The 15,193-nt window shown below is 45.4% G+C and overlaps 1 long non-coding RNA gene across 7 annotated transcripts; it reads right to left on the reverse strand.

Annotated features, from left to right (window-relative positions):
* Nucleotides 1-2,785: 2,785 nt before the first annotated feature.
* LOC131402026 (uncharacterized) lies at nucleotides 2,786-14,965 on the reverse strand. 7 transcript variants are annotated; one of them, XR_009218201.1, is made up of 8 exons: nucleotides 14,767-14,965; nucleotides 14,014-14,085; nucleotides 11,924-12,057; nucleotides 10,549-10,652; nucleotides 7,437-7,528; nucleotides 3,273-3,394; nucleotides 3,105-3,171; nucleotides 2,786-2,945 (listed from the first exon to the last, which is right to left on the reverse strand). It is a non-coding gene; the product is annotated as an uncharacterized LOC131402026 (long non-coding RNA). The 7 variants fall into 7 exon arrangements; XR_009218196.1 differs by having other exon boundaries at nucleotides 11,918-12,057; XR_009218197.1 differs by lacking the exon at nucleotides 3,105-3,171 and having other exon boundaries at nucleotides 11,918-12,057.
* Between the last annotated feature and the right edge of the window lie 228 nt (nucleotides 14,966-15,193).

Below are 15,193 nucleotides of genomic sequence, written 5' to 3' on the forward strand. Positions count from 1 at the left end.
AAGTTCTAGTGCATTGGTGCTCATCTAGAGCGGGACTTGGCAAACTATAGCCTGTGGATCAGAAACCACATGACGCCCAAACATGTAAGTCTGCTTCACACACAGCTGGAGGCCCTCACTGACCATCCGGCCAGTGGCTCTCAGTGCAGAGATAAGGAAACAAAAGTCCAGAGAGGGGAGGTGACTAGTATGAGGTCACAGACTGTCTAGGAGAAGGTGAGGGCCTCCTACATTACACTGGTGTCCTTTTCTCTCTCTCAAGGGTGGGTAAAGACTGGGGGACTATGCCACCTCCTGCCAGCCTGAGAAAGTTCAATGCTCTCTCAGCTCCAGGCATCCAGAGTCCCCAGAAAGGCCTCACTTCCTTTCCCAATGACCAGGGAGCCTTACCATCCCCAAGGACACTCTTCCTGTCCAGGGTCAAGTTCTGCAGCTGGGTACCATTCTGGCTCAGCCGCAGGAATTCCTCATAGATGGCAACTCTGTCCAGTCTCTGTGCCAAAGCGGCAAGGTACACAGGGAGTCCACTCCAGTGTGGTTACTGTGGGGGACAGACCTGGAAGGGCACAAATATGAACAAGGGTGTCTAGAATTCTACCCTGATTCTAGATTCCCTGCTTCTGGGTCCTGTTCAAGAGAACTTTCTGCAATAATGTAAACATTTGTCTGCACTACCAAATACACTCATTATTAGCCCCATGTTGTTATTGAGCACTTAAAATGTGGCTAGTGCATGTGAGTGAGGAACCGAATTTTTCATGTAATTTCATTTCAAGTAATTAATTTATAAATAAATAACCATAGGGAGAACATTTTTGAAACTTTGGAGTAAGGACTTCTGCAAATGCATACAAACAATGAGAACACTGGTAAAAATGGTCGAAATCAACTTTTCAGAAGTCTAGAAATTAATCAAAGGCTTGTAAGAATCTGAGGAGGGTTTAGTGAAGACACACGGTGGAATCTTGATACAGGCAGCAAACTTCGTGGCATTATAACTTGCACTATTCCCATCCTGCTCTCACAACATCCTCCATAACTTTGAAAACCGTCAGTCTCAGCACCATGGTGGCTGAGACAACCAGCAGCACAGCAGCCATAATGGGTGTGGAGCTCTGAAAAGACCCATCCCCACCCAACTGCAACTAGCTGACCTGCCTGGCAGCTCCCCGAAAACGCCCCATGTTCAGGGCTTGTCGTTACTTGAGTCAGAGCTTGCCCAGGATGGAAAGTCTGTCCCCAAGGCACTTGCTAAAAACAATCAGCGCTAATTGTTTTCTATTGTAGTTGCCTGAGGGAGTGACACCAGGAGAGGCAGGCAAGAGGTGAGCCAACAACTTAGAAGAAAAATTGGGGGAATGAGATGTCCACAGGGGGCTTTGAAAAGCTCCAGTGTATTTGTGGGCATCTGGAAGGCCACAAGGGCTCAGGCGTGTGGCACGCCCAGGAAAGACTTGAGAACGTCTGAATCTCTCACCTCTAGTGAGATATCTGAAATATCTGAAAACTGATTATGTAATACACCATATTAATAGAATAACGGCCAATACCACATAATCTCGACCATATACATAGAAAAGAATTTCACAAAATACAACGCCCTTCATGTCTAAAAAAGAAAATACTCAACAAATTAGGAATAGAAAAAACTTTCCCAACCTATAAATAGCTTCAATGAAAAACCCACAGCTAACACCATATTCAATGCTGAAAGACTGAAAATTTCCCCCTAAGACCAGGGACAAGGCCATGATGTCTTCCCTCATCTGATATGTTAATCACAGGTACTAGAGTTTCTAATGAGGGCAATTAGGCAAGAAAAAGGAATAAAAGAAACCCAGATTGGAACAGAAGAGGTAAAACTATTTGTTTTGCAGAGGAGAAGATATTGTATATAGAAAAACCTAAAAAATACAGCCCCCACACACACACAATATGTGAATCGTATCCCACCAGGTGTATAAAAAATTTAAATTGCCCCATGTGGTTAGCGGCTCCACTAGTGGAGAGTACAGTTAGACTGCTGATATTTGTTGAAAGTCTCCAGAAGTGGAGGAGGAGGATGATGCTGGAGGTTGGTGGCCCCAAATGTTAATGCTTTTCTCAACTCCCGAAAAACCTATGGAAGGAGATGGTAAGATTAGCTGATAGGGATGTGGGGGAGAATGGGCACCATGTCAGTGACTTCCAGATCAAGGATGTGTCACGGGAGCTCAGAGCCATCAGTCACCAGCTCAGCCAATGCTTCCAATCTCCTCAACCTACATCAAGTCGGTGACCAGGCAGGAGTGGAATATGTCTCACAGCTGGCTGCCTCTGTAGAGCTTGGTGACCTAGAACAAACGCGAGGGAGAGTGGGAGAGATGGAGGTCTCCTGGGGATGCGGGGCCCCACTGGAGCCAGTGAAAGATCACAGACTTTGGGGCAAGGGAGACCTGACTTCAAATCCTGGCTCTGCCCCTAACTCATTGTGTGACCTTAGACACAATACTCTCCTTTCTGAGCTTCAGTTTACCCACGTGAGAAATGGGGAAGGCAGCTAGGACATCACCTCTGGAAACTGAGAGAACCCAGACACGCAGGGAATGTGAAGGATTGAAACAACCATGTAACAGATGTAAGTCAGGCAGAGGAATGAGGGTGCCTTCAGGGCAAGGAGAGACGGGACAGGGGAGACCCCACCTGGTCCTGGGTGACCCTCAGCAGGGCGGTGTACTCCGAGGATGTGGGCTTCGGGTTGCTGTGGTTCCAGCTGATGCTGCGGTAATGCAGCTGGTATTCTCTCTGCATGCATAAACTCCAGGGTGCAGAGCCTGGAGCCACCGAGAGGAAGAGCAGACACGTGGAGACTCTCAGCTCCCAGCACAGAGGCATGGTGGCCCACGAGGTCACGGTGGTGGGTGCAGACAGCGTCCACACAGGTGGCTCCCCCATCCTTCACAGGCCTGGGGAGAGAGGTACATGGGGAATCTAGAGAGAGGTCCTGAAACCTCTGGGGTGGGGGCCAGAACAGGAAGGAGGAAATGGGAGGACAGGGGGGAGACTGAGAGAGGGGTGGTAACAAAAGTAGTCATTAGGGGCAAATACTGAGGGGAGGGTCTCACCTGAGGGAGACCAGTCTGCAACTCAAGGAGAAGAGGCCCAGGCTGCTCTTCTTGAACAAGGATCCAGCTGGGGAGGAAGGAGGAGGAGGAGGAGCAGGAGGGACAGGGATTGGGGGAGGGGCTGGGTGGGATTTAACCCAACAGGAGCTGCTGGGACCAGGGTCTCACCAGGCTCTGCAGGACCCTCTCAGTGGAGTGGAACGTGGCTGAGCCATTGCTCCTGTCTGATGAATACTGGAGGGTGGAGATGGGGAAGGTGACTGTGAGGGTCTTCAGGTTGTGCCCCAAAGCTGCAAGACGAGAGGGAGAGCGATGGCCATCACTGAGAGCTGGCCTGAGACCACACCAGAGTCCTGCACTCATTATCATCTGGCGTCTTCTCTCCCAGGGGCACCACCACCCACCCGTGTGGTCACCCAAGTCAGAACCAGCATATCTGCTCAGCTCCTCCTCCCTCCCAGTAACACCCATTCACCTTGAACACTGGTCCTCACATACACTCCCTCTCTCCATCCCTGTCCCAGCTCAGGGGACTTAACTTCCTTCACCCGGACCAACACCCCAGCAGGCTCACTGGATGCTCTGTCTAAAGGATGTTCTACATGGACCACTAGAAGAATCTTTCTGAAATGAATACCTCACTAGGGCCACCACTGCTCTAGTACCACCCATGGCTCCCTATGGCCTTCAGTGTTAGTTCAACCTTCTTGACCTGGCACTCAAGGCTCTACTCAATCTGGCTCCTGCTGACCTTTCAGTCTCATTTTATCCATGTACTGCGGGTTAAACTTCATGCTTCACGCAACCCAAATTCGTTTCAATTCTCCCCATACGGCATATTGTTTCTGGCGCAAGCCTTTGCTCACGGAATCCTCTCTGCCAGAAAAACTCTTCATCCTCTACCTGCCTGGGTCTCTCCTGCTCATTCTTAAAGACTCTATTCAGGTGCAACTTTCTCTAGCAAGCTCTTCCTCTGCAAACTATGCCAGGTGCCTCTTCCCGAAACCTCCCACACACTGTTATATTGGTGTGTTAATTTCACAAGGCTAGGGGCTCTCTGAGGGCTGGCCTCAGACTGAATCATTGGTATAATCTTTGTGATCAGCACCATTTCCTCAAAACCAGAATCTCACACTGTGGCTGCCCAGCTCCTGGATCACAACTGGCTGGTGGAGGAGTGGGGCTGGAGAGCTTCTCTTGGGAAGGAAAAGGGGCCCCCAGACACCTGTGGTGGCTTCTGGTGGCACAGGTGATGATCAAGTATGCAGGGACGTGGTGGCTGGCTCGGGAGCTGGGGCGAGGGCTGTCTCAGGGAGGGACAGAGTGGGAGGAGCCCCCAGGCTCACCCGGGCTCCAGCAGTGGCTTTCCCAGGACCACCATTCACAGGTGAAGCATAAATGAGAGTGAGGGGAGGGGTGACTGTGTGAGTAGAGGGATGAGCAAGCCTGTGGATGAGAGGAGCCCAAGAGAGTGAGATAGGTGAACAAGAGAGACTGAACACAGAGGAGAGACACATGGACGGGCAGAAAACTGGACAGACATACGGGATACCTGGAAAAGGAGGACCAAGGGCGGGGCTTTAGGAGAATTAAAGTGAAAACCACGTGGGGTCAGAATGTGGTGGAGAACACGTCTGTGTCTAAGGCTTTCTCACCCTGGGCTGGAACTCTCCACCAGAACACGGGAGAGAGAGAAGGGATGAGTTAGGGCCCTTCCAGGTCCTTCTCTCACCAAGGACAGTGGGTGCAGGAGAACCACTGCTCCCCAACCCCAAATGGGGATGGAATCCAGGAGATGAGGGCCAGGAATACTGACTGGTAGTAGTCAGGGCCACAGGTCCATAGGTGTCAGCTGTGGAGAGAAGGTGAGAGGAGCTGAGCAAGAGTTGGGGTGAACATAAAGGATTAAGGGAGAGGGAGGATGTAGGGACCTTTGTGGGAAAGCTTAGGGAAAAGCAGAGGGGAAGAGTGGAGGGGTGTTCAGGGGGGAGGAAATGAGATGGAAGGTGGCTGGCCCCAGTCATCACCCCAGAAGACTGCACCCCGACCAGAAGGAGACAGAGATGGATCACAGCTCACTTTAGAGCAATGGAGGCAACACAGAACTATGATAGGGACAGAGAGCACGGCTGTAGCCCAGCCCCTCAACACTGACATAGAGGCTGTCCCCATCCAGGATGAAGGAGCCCAGGTGGGGGACGCCCTGGCTCTCATGGCTCAGCTCCCAGTAGAGTTGCTCTCTGTCCAGCCCAGGACCTGCGGGGGTCAGAGTGGAAGGTACAGATGATGTCCACGCCACTGGCTGCCCACCCTTCTCAAGCCTGAGGGAGGAAGAACATGGGGACGTGGAATATTGAGCAGGGGTCCTTCTGAGGGTGGAAAGCGAGAGAGTGGAGGGGGAGGAGCCTGAGGGAGAGGCTGAAGGGGCTGCCCTGATGCCTGGAGGGGCTCTCCTCGGTGTCTCCCGTCTGCGACAACCCCCTCACAAGTAAGGCCTGACTTCCTTTAAGATGTGGAGGGAGGCCTGTGAGTGGCTAAGTGGGGTGAACACACAGACCTGGGTGAGGGGGCGCCTGCAGGTCTGCACGGACAGCAGCGAGGAGCACAGTCACTGCCCTGTGCCATCTGACACATCCAAGCAAGAAAGTACCGTTACCTTCTCGCAGTTCTACACTCCAAGGTCTTCTCTTTCTACTTCTTTCCTACTCCACAGCCATCATCCAGGCCTAGGGAACAATCACCTTATTCGTAACCTTCTTCCCAACACCTCCTATCTGCCTCTTAAGTCTACATTCTTAACCATGAAGTCCATTTTAACCCACATGCTTAGACCAAACGCCAATCACATCACCCATCTGCTCGCACCTCTCCACTGTCTTCCCACTGGTCTTAGAACAGAGTCCAAAGTCACGCCTGACCTGGTCCAGCCTGTTCCCCTCGCTGGTCTGGCTCACACCCCTCCCCCTGTGTTGACTCGGCTCAGCCATCCCTCTTTCAGGTCATGGACACACCAGGCTCTCTGCTTCAGGGGTGTCCTCATGCGGGTCCCTCTGCCTGAAACGCTCTCTTGAACACACTCCCACACCCTCACTCCAGTCTAACCCTCCAACCACCTAAATCCAGTCCCAACTCCAGCTCTCAAGCTAAATATCAGTCCTTCTCAAGAGGGCTTCCCTGCCCCCTCCGGTTTAGTCCCCTTGTGCCAAACTCCCACATCACTCTCATCATTAACTGTCTAAAATCCAAATTCCCTAACAGAATATAAATCCCATGGAGGTGGGACAAGGTCTGTTTGGTTCTCCAGGTCCCCACGCATCTGGCCCAGAGCCTGGCTCATCAGATGAGGAACCATCCTGGTTTGAACGCTAAATGTCCTGTGTCCTGGAAAACCCCTCTGTTCTGAATAAATGAGGATGGTGGGTCACCATAAATTGTGCACTCAAAGAATATCTACTGCATGACAAGCACACATTCCCTCAAGAACGTCCCAGGAATGCTAGAATGAAAAAGGCACACAGACATACACACACAATTAGGAGAGGCCAACAATTATATATAAAATTACTTAACAAGATTGTCTTCAACGTGAATCACCAGACTGTTATTTCAGAAAGGATTCAAGAAGCAAAGTTAATTCCCTTTAGAATGTGAGGTGGAGAGGACAATCTTCTTGGAGACTAGTGCCCTACCCTTCTATCTAAAAGGTGTTGCTTAATATTCCTCCAAATGATTTGAAATCTCATAAACAACAATATGCTGAAAATAAATCCGGCTGCTGGTCAATTTAACTTTACATTTCTGTTACTAACATAAAGAAGTTCAAATCATATTTTTCTCCAGGTGTCTGTAAGATTTTGAATCTTTGTGGAGCATTTATAGGTCTTTAGAAGTCAAATTGAATAGGCCTGAGGAATGCTGCTGAGCATCCCTGCTAATATTTAATGAGATGTCTTGTAATACTACATATACACGTAAAACATTTATATATTTATATTTATAGATGAAATCCTGACTTTTGAGAATTCGGAATGCAGGTAAGTCTATATTTCTTTACTGTTACACATATTTACACTTATTTACATATATTTGTTTAATGTGTTCTTCTTTGCAAATAAGTGTATTTTCTGAATTATTTACACACACAGAGCCTCACACACCTTACCATCTTTCCCTTGAATATAATCCATCAAACATAAATAATTTTTCTCATGATACCCTCACTCTCAGTGAGTCCTTGTGCTGACAACCTGAGCCCAGGAAAGCCCACTGGCAGGTCTTCTGCACAGCGGAGGCTGCTGGAACCTGTTGGTACCAGGTCCACAGGGTACTCACCTGGTCACACAGAAATCCACGGATCAGCGAGGACAGGTGGACCCTGAGCCTGGTTTCAACTCAAACTTGAGCCCCACAGACACTTTTCTTTTCTAACGGAAAAAAAAAGCAAAGACTGCTTTTGAGGCCTTTTACAGGGAGTAATACAGGTGATGGAAGGAAAGCCCACCCCACTTACTTTTCTTTTTCGTATTTACTGATTTAACTGTTACTATTGGCTGAGACTGGATTTTCCCGATTCCTGTCCAGCCACCTGCTCCCCAAGATGGGAGAAGCAGCTCCATGCTGTGTGCACTTGACTCGCTCAACTCACTTTGGTGACTCCGGACCCTTTAAACAAGCTTGTCATTTATGGCCCCTGTAAGTGGCTCGCTGACTGGGAAACAATTCCCACACTTCATTCAGGGCTTGGGAGATTTTCAGGCCCTGGAGCAGGTTTCCCAACCTCGGCACCACTGACATTTGGGGCCGGACAATTCTCTGTCGGGCCGTCCTGGGCCCTGGAGGACGCTGAGCAGCATCCCTGCCTCCCCCTCTAGATGCCAGGAGCGCCCCCATTTGTAACAACCCAAACACCGCCTCCAGACGCGGATAAGCCCCCTGGGGACAAAATCACACGGAGGACGGTGACGGGGACTCTGAGGAGGGGCCGGCGGCGCCCGGAGCCGGGAGGAACAGCAGCCTCGGGCGCCCTGAGCGAACAGCCCGGGGTACACGGGGCTCCGGGGGGACGGAGGGACGCCGGGCCGTGACGGGGCTGCCCGCGGCCCAGGCCCCTCCCTGGACCGCGACCGGAGCCGGGACCGCCCGCCGCTTACCGCGCGTCGCCCCTTCGGCCGAAGGTCCACGGGAATCCCGTCCGCGCCGAGAAGACTGGACACACCGCGCAGACCTCCCGCTCCATCCACGGCGCCGCCCGCGCTTCCGCTTCCGGTCTCGGGCGGGCGTTCGGGGAGGACGGACGTTTGGGGGCTCCGGGTTGAGGCGGCGGGTGGGGCGGGGCCGCGCACCCCAGCCTCGGGGGAGGTCTCCCGTGTCTAGAGTGAGTGCGAAGCTGGGACGCGGGCTGGGTCAGCACCAGGGACAGGGACGGAATCTAGGGGCGGGAACCAGTTCTAGGGGCGGGCTGTGGGCGGGCACAAGGGTGTGAGTGACACCAGGCCCGGGGGCGGGGGGGACAAGGGTGCGGGCGGGGCAATGAGCCGGGACCAGGCTGCGGGCGGAACCAGGCCAGGAGGTTGTCCGCGGAGACCAGTTCCAGGGGCGGGAAGAGGCGGGGGTGGGGCTGGAATAAGTCTGGCCGACTTCACAGTGGGAGGAAATCAGCTCCAGGGGCGGGGCTGGAGGCGATGCTTTCCGTGCACCCCTAGACTGTACAGGTAGCTGGATGTTGAATAGCTTTTCTTCATTCCTTTCCCTAAACCTGGAGTCATTCTATCATGGCCTTTTTTTTAATTCTTTCACTATTTTTTTGTAAAAAGTGATATCTATGACATCATTCATCAAGTAAATAACAAATGGAATGAAACCTATTTCCTTCTCCATCTTTATAATGCAACAATTGTGCTTTTATTTTTTCTGGCACAAAGAATCATCGTAGTAAATTACTCTGGTCTTTTTTATGGAATATAATAAATATTTTTTAAAAGACACTTTTAGATTTTTTTCTTTTTAATTTATGGCCAGATGCATTCTAACAACAAACATAATTTGTAAACATGCTCTCTCCTCCAGCCCATTATTATTTCTGTAATATGTTATTTCATGAATTATCTTACTGGACAGAACATTTAGCAATGTAGAGACAACTTTGGTAATAAGTATATATGAATTGTTTGCTGTTTTGTTTGGTAAGACTGGAATATTGTACTTTAAATATGATGGGATTTTTTTTCATTATTTACCTATTCCATCATCATCCATGATCAGTCTTTTATCATCTCATTCCAGTCATATTAGTCATATTCTGAATGTCTGAATATGCCACATGAAAACATTTTTAAAAAACTTTATTGAGGTATGACTGACATACAAAAAGCTGTACATATTTAATGTATACAACTTAATGTGTTCGGAGATAATATACACCCGTGAAACCATCACTACTCAAGTCCCTAACCTATTCATCACCCCCAAATGTTTCCTCCTGTCCTCTTTAATTTTTTTATTTAACTTCCTTTTTTAAAATACTTTTTTTCTTTTGAGGTAGGAATACTTAACATAAATCTACCCTCCTAGTAAATTTTTAAGTCTACAGTACAGTATTGTGAACTATCGGCCCATGTTGGATGGTAGGTCTCCAGAACTTATTAATCTTGCATAACTTTTGTTGCTCAAACATCTATTGCCAAGAGGCCCTCTTCATCTTTAACTGAAAAATCCCCCCATATTTTTAAAAGCTCAACTCAAACATAAGCTTTCCATGAAGAATTATCTGATTTATCCAAGTAACACTATCTACTCTTGTTGACTCTGCTAACCTCTAACTACCTTTATTTTGGCACTTTTCAAATTGCCCTGCTATTCTTTTTCACATGTACCTCACTATGATTTCTTGGAAAGCAGAGCCTTTATCTTATCAAGTTTGCATGCTCAGTTCATTGTTTATGTCTTCTACTAGAGTAATAATAATATAATATGTCCATTCATTTATTGAATCTTTAGTTCTGGTTTTTGCACACCTACTATGTGTAAGGCATAGTGCTCGCCACCTTGGGTGTAAAGATATGAATAGGAGGCATGTGCTAAAGACACCCACGCTTACTTCCATCGTAATTCCATGTGTGTTATTCTGTGATCAAGATGAGTATACGGTGCTACGGAATCTCTAAGTGTTTGCCTAACACATCATGTGGTTTAAGGGTTGTATTCCCTTGAGAAGAGCTGCTTCAGCAGAACCTAACAATGTGAGTATAAGGAAGCCAGATCAAGGTAACTCCCAACATGGAAACGATGTATTGATTTCCTAAATGAATGTATTGAATGAGTGAATGAAATAATAGAAAATAATGAAGAAATGTGATGCTATTGGTTACTCTCAGATCCTTTACATTTTATTTGGAGACAAAGAAGAGGTGAGAGAAAGTGATTGTGTAATTTTGCCAGTTCATACCTGTCTGATTACATATTTCTCTCTCTGGGCACAATACACAGACAAAGCAGCAGGTAGCTCTCTCTTCCTGAGGGATGTTCCTGAATCCTGGCTGACAGAACGTCCTACACCCAGAGTGGGGAGTTTGAAAGAAGAGAATTATTGATGATACTGAACAATACTATATAATTGGATAATATTTTTTTATTTAATAATATTGAATAATTGATAATATTGTTTAAATTACCTCAAAACTTATCTTAGAGATCACCTATAAGATTTGACATGATTGATGCACCCAGAGAAAGCAAAATAAAATCAAGGTCAATCTGCAGAAAAGAGTTCCCAACACGAAAATACGTACTGATTTAAAAAATTTTCCATCTCAATGACTAGGACACTTGTTTGTTTTATGGAATGGGGCATCTGGCAATAACAAATGTGATTCTGAATATGGTATTCCAGGATTACTTTTTTGAACTATAAGCAGATTTTACCTTAATAAAAAATAATATTTTAATTCATACAATGCATTTATATGAGAATTGTTTGATTAGTACAAATTGTAATTATTGAATTTATTTAGTAATGTATTTAATGTCAGGTAGATTATACACCAAAGACACAGGGACAGGCTTGAATGATATAATATAGCATCTTGAGGGATGGCTTACAAGACTGAGTTCTAAAGGGAAATCTGAAGAAGAGGAAGAATGCAGTTCCTTGGGAGCCAAAAGAATCTTTTTTTCTGATGGTGAATTTTTCTACAAGAATGTATAAAGTTGGGATGAAGAGATGGAAATATAAGGAAAATTAATAAAATATTGAAATATTAAAAAAACCCCTCAATGTCAATTCTTTTGATTTTCGTTAAAGAGAATAAAATTTGTTTTCTGGAAGAAAAGCGTATGGCAAAAGACAATTTGAATTGTATCTTTAAATCATCAAAAGTCTAGGTCATCAGCATCTGTTATATCTTCAGGGCACAATGCATGCAGAGCAATAAATTTGCAAGCACGTGAGATTGACACTTTTTCAGCTTAAATGGGAATTCAATCAATTTTTTATCAGCTCATCCTATTAAATTGGTAGCCTCACTGTCCTGCTGTAATGTATAAAGCATTTCAAAATTCCGGAATATCTCTTTAATTACAAGTGTCCTTTCAATATCTCTTGGACAGTAAGAAAAATTATATCAACAAATGAGAATTTTGTTATGAGTTAAATGATTTCACCATTATTTTCATATATGCTCTCTATCTTGTGATGTAGATGATTAATCCAAGATTGACTTGTCTGCAACCTTTTTGAATCCCATGGCCCAGTCTATCAGCTCCTCATGTATGATGAAACCTTGACCACGTGGTTCCTGGGGAACAAACTCCCTTACTTTCACCTGAAGTCCAAGACCTTTAGGAAAATCATATAGTTCAGAATTACATGCTGTGACACAGAGTTTCTTTTCTCATCCAGTGACACGTGAGCTCCAGTGCTTTTTTTAAATTGGGTGTTTCTTAGGAATGGGTGGAGCTAAAAGGGAGACATAATTGGGAAATGAAATGAGCATGGAAATTGAAGGCAGAAAACCCAGATTCGAACTGGTGGGGATACTGAGTTGCCCAGCAATTAGATTTTTTCCCCTCTATATTAGTCATCCTCTGAATAAGTTCAATTTGGGGAGTGTTTACTATTCTGCACGCTTAAGGAAGCAGGCATTCTTGTCTGCCCTCAGAGAGCACATGGTGAGGTTTAAACCATTCCTGAAGATTCCACGTCCAGGGAGTGCTGTGGGGCTAAACCTGAGCTGCACCTTGAGCAATGAGGTTTGCTTTAGGGGTGCTAGGGAGTTTCCTCGAGCTCAAGAAGAGACAAAGAAAGACAGCCTGCTTCTTCCTACCTTTGAACAAAATATTTTATTAAATGAGAGAGAAGAGATGAAAGCTCCTAGTACAGAATCTTCACGCATTAATTGATATAATTTCTATATAAATGTACAACTGATATTTGTATAATACATAACTATATATATGGTTGTATATATACATGAACAAATATATATTCACAACAAATGTGTGTATTTAGATCTGACATGACATTCACTTCCTCATACCTGAAAGCAAGAGTTTCATGACACATTATTCATAGGTTTTGGATTTATAAAAGTCTAGGTTCATGTACAAATTCATCTAAATAGAATTGATAAGGACTTGGGGAATTAAAATATATTTCATAGTATTGGGGTTCTGATCTGTAAAAAGGGGATCAAACTCCTTGCTTCCAAAAGTCATTTTAAATTTCAATGGGGAAATATTTATTTAGCTATCAGTAGCCTTTCTAGAAAAATGCAGGAAGTTCAAATAAATTGTCCTTTCCCCCGAAGCATTTAAGATATCAAGGGATAGGGCCAGAACTAGATTTTGGAAATCCCTGAATTTTTTAATTCCCTGGGATGAATTGTCATTGTTTTCTCTTGAACACTTACCTCTCACAGTGAAAGTTTTTAATCAATTATTTCTAGTTAAAAGAGTTGACACTGTTGCTAATTAGACCCTACAATCATTAGAGGTTTACTTGCAACCTGTAAGAAAGAACAGTAATTCATTATGCACAAGTCACTGCTGATCTGTGACAATGTGACAATCACAATTCGATATCCAAATAAAATAACTCTCGGATCCTAAAAGAACAATAATGAGAATCCTATTTAAGGGAGAATTTTACCTGCTAAGGGAAAAACATGAGCTGGCCTGCATCCATTATGGACCCCTGTTCTGCTTTTATAAAAAGTATTTCATGGAGGGCTCAGGCCACCACATCCACAGCATCATAGATGTAGTAGCTGGATCCAGACAGAGTCGTGTCTAATGTTTCCTTTGGCAGAGACTCCAGGGAGGCATTGAATGGACACTCCAAAAATTTCCACATTCAGTTCCTGCAAATGAGCAGTTGAAATGTTTAAGGCATCATTTGGTAAAGAAAAAGTCTTCTTGGTATTTAGAGGGGCTAACTGTCCATAGAGAGTGTTTAAATCCAGATATCTCAAAGTTCTGGTGTGCAAAGGAAAGACTCCCATGGTAGGTATCGAAAAAGTGGTGACGTGGAATAAAAGAAGCATCCCACTGTGGTGTAGTGATCCACACCTTCTGAGTGGTTAAATAATGGTTTCCTGCAATGCTCACATTTATTAATCTACTTGTGTCACCATAAATGATAAACACGTTGGCTGATGAGTCTGTGCTTCTGGCTATGCATGTCCAATCTTTTGAAGTGTACGTCCTCTTGCTCACAGGTATCTTAGTCACAGGCAGGCACCGTTCATAGTCATCTCTCTTCTAAGTTCCCAGAGGAACTGCTCACCTTTTTTATCAACTGATACTAAGATTCCTACCCAGGTCCAGCCAAAATGTGTCAACAATGAGACCATTCTGAAGACTAGAGATGTGTCCTTGTGAGCTATCTGATAGAGAGAGGAAAACTAGTCCTTACCTTTCAGTACAGGATCAAAATCTCCATAGGTTGTCTGAATCAAAAGAGAAAAAGTGTTCCATATTGAGTTCTCTGGAAGAAAAATCAACAGAATTTCAACAAAATTCATATGATCAGTTAGCTAAACTTACATTCTTGGTGCTAACACTGTGAGTATGAAGCAATATTATCTGATGGTAGAAGTGATTGAGGGGAAGCTTGGCTTTGAAGCCAGACTGCCTGGGTTCAAATCCTGACTCTAATGTGACTAGCTTAACGCACTTGAGAAGGTTAAATAACCTCTATCCATCTTAGTTTCTATATCTCTAAAAATTCCCATAATAACGTTACCTATTCATTGTCTTATATTAGGATTAAATTTGTGACTATTTGTAAAGCATTTGAAGAGTGTAAAGTGGTTTTAAGTACATGTTTACATATAAAATTTTATTAACTATTCGATAAATAACTAGGGTATGATTACTTCAGAATATCTAGCTTCCACTCCTTTGAGAGAATTTGGGCAACCACACTTCCAGAAGCTCCTGTGGTCTGCTTTAGACAGTGATGCTAGCCTCTGGCTACTTCATCCCTCTCTCAGATTCACACACCAAAATAATGAATCCACCATTTCAAGAACTATCTGTGGTAGGTTTTTTCCTATTAGGGAGACATGCAAAACCACTTTCTTCTTTTCCACATGAGTGGCCACAGAATATCACCAAGGAGGAAAACGTCAGTCCCTCCAGATCCATCCCTCCACCATGCTCATACCTGTGGTATTTTGTAGAGCTCCAACAGTGTCCCAATGTGGGCAGAGAATGCTGATGTGGTTCCTGCAGTGACAGCCACATTCTTGTTCTGTGCCTGGCAGGTGTAATTAGGGATCATCTGACCCCATCCCGATAACCACCTCAGGGTGCTCACCAAGGTGCTGACATCACTGTGGAAGGAATTGTAGACATGGAAACCCAGAGACAGGTTGGGCAGCCGCTGGGGGCTCCTGTTGATCTCCTCGATGGCAAAAACAAAGACCAGGACATAACGATAGTTTTTGAAGTTCAACCTGTACCAAGGCCATAGTATTAAAAATAAAGATCAAGTCATGCACTTCAGGCATAACTCAAGTGGGGAAAAAAAAGAGTAAAGGGTGGCATTTTGACTTAAGCAAATTGTTCATTCCAGAGCAATGGCTGTCTCT

The sequence above is a fragment of the Diceros bicornis genome, assembly GCF_020826845.1.
Source record: "Diceros bicornis minor isolate mBicDic1 chromosome 3 unlocalized genomic scaffold, mDicBic1.mat.cur SUPER_3_unloc_1, whole genome shotgun sequence".
Classification (NCBI taxonomy): Eukaryota; Metazoa; Chordata; class Mammalia; order Perissodactyla; family Rhinocerotidae; genus Diceros; species Diceros bicornis.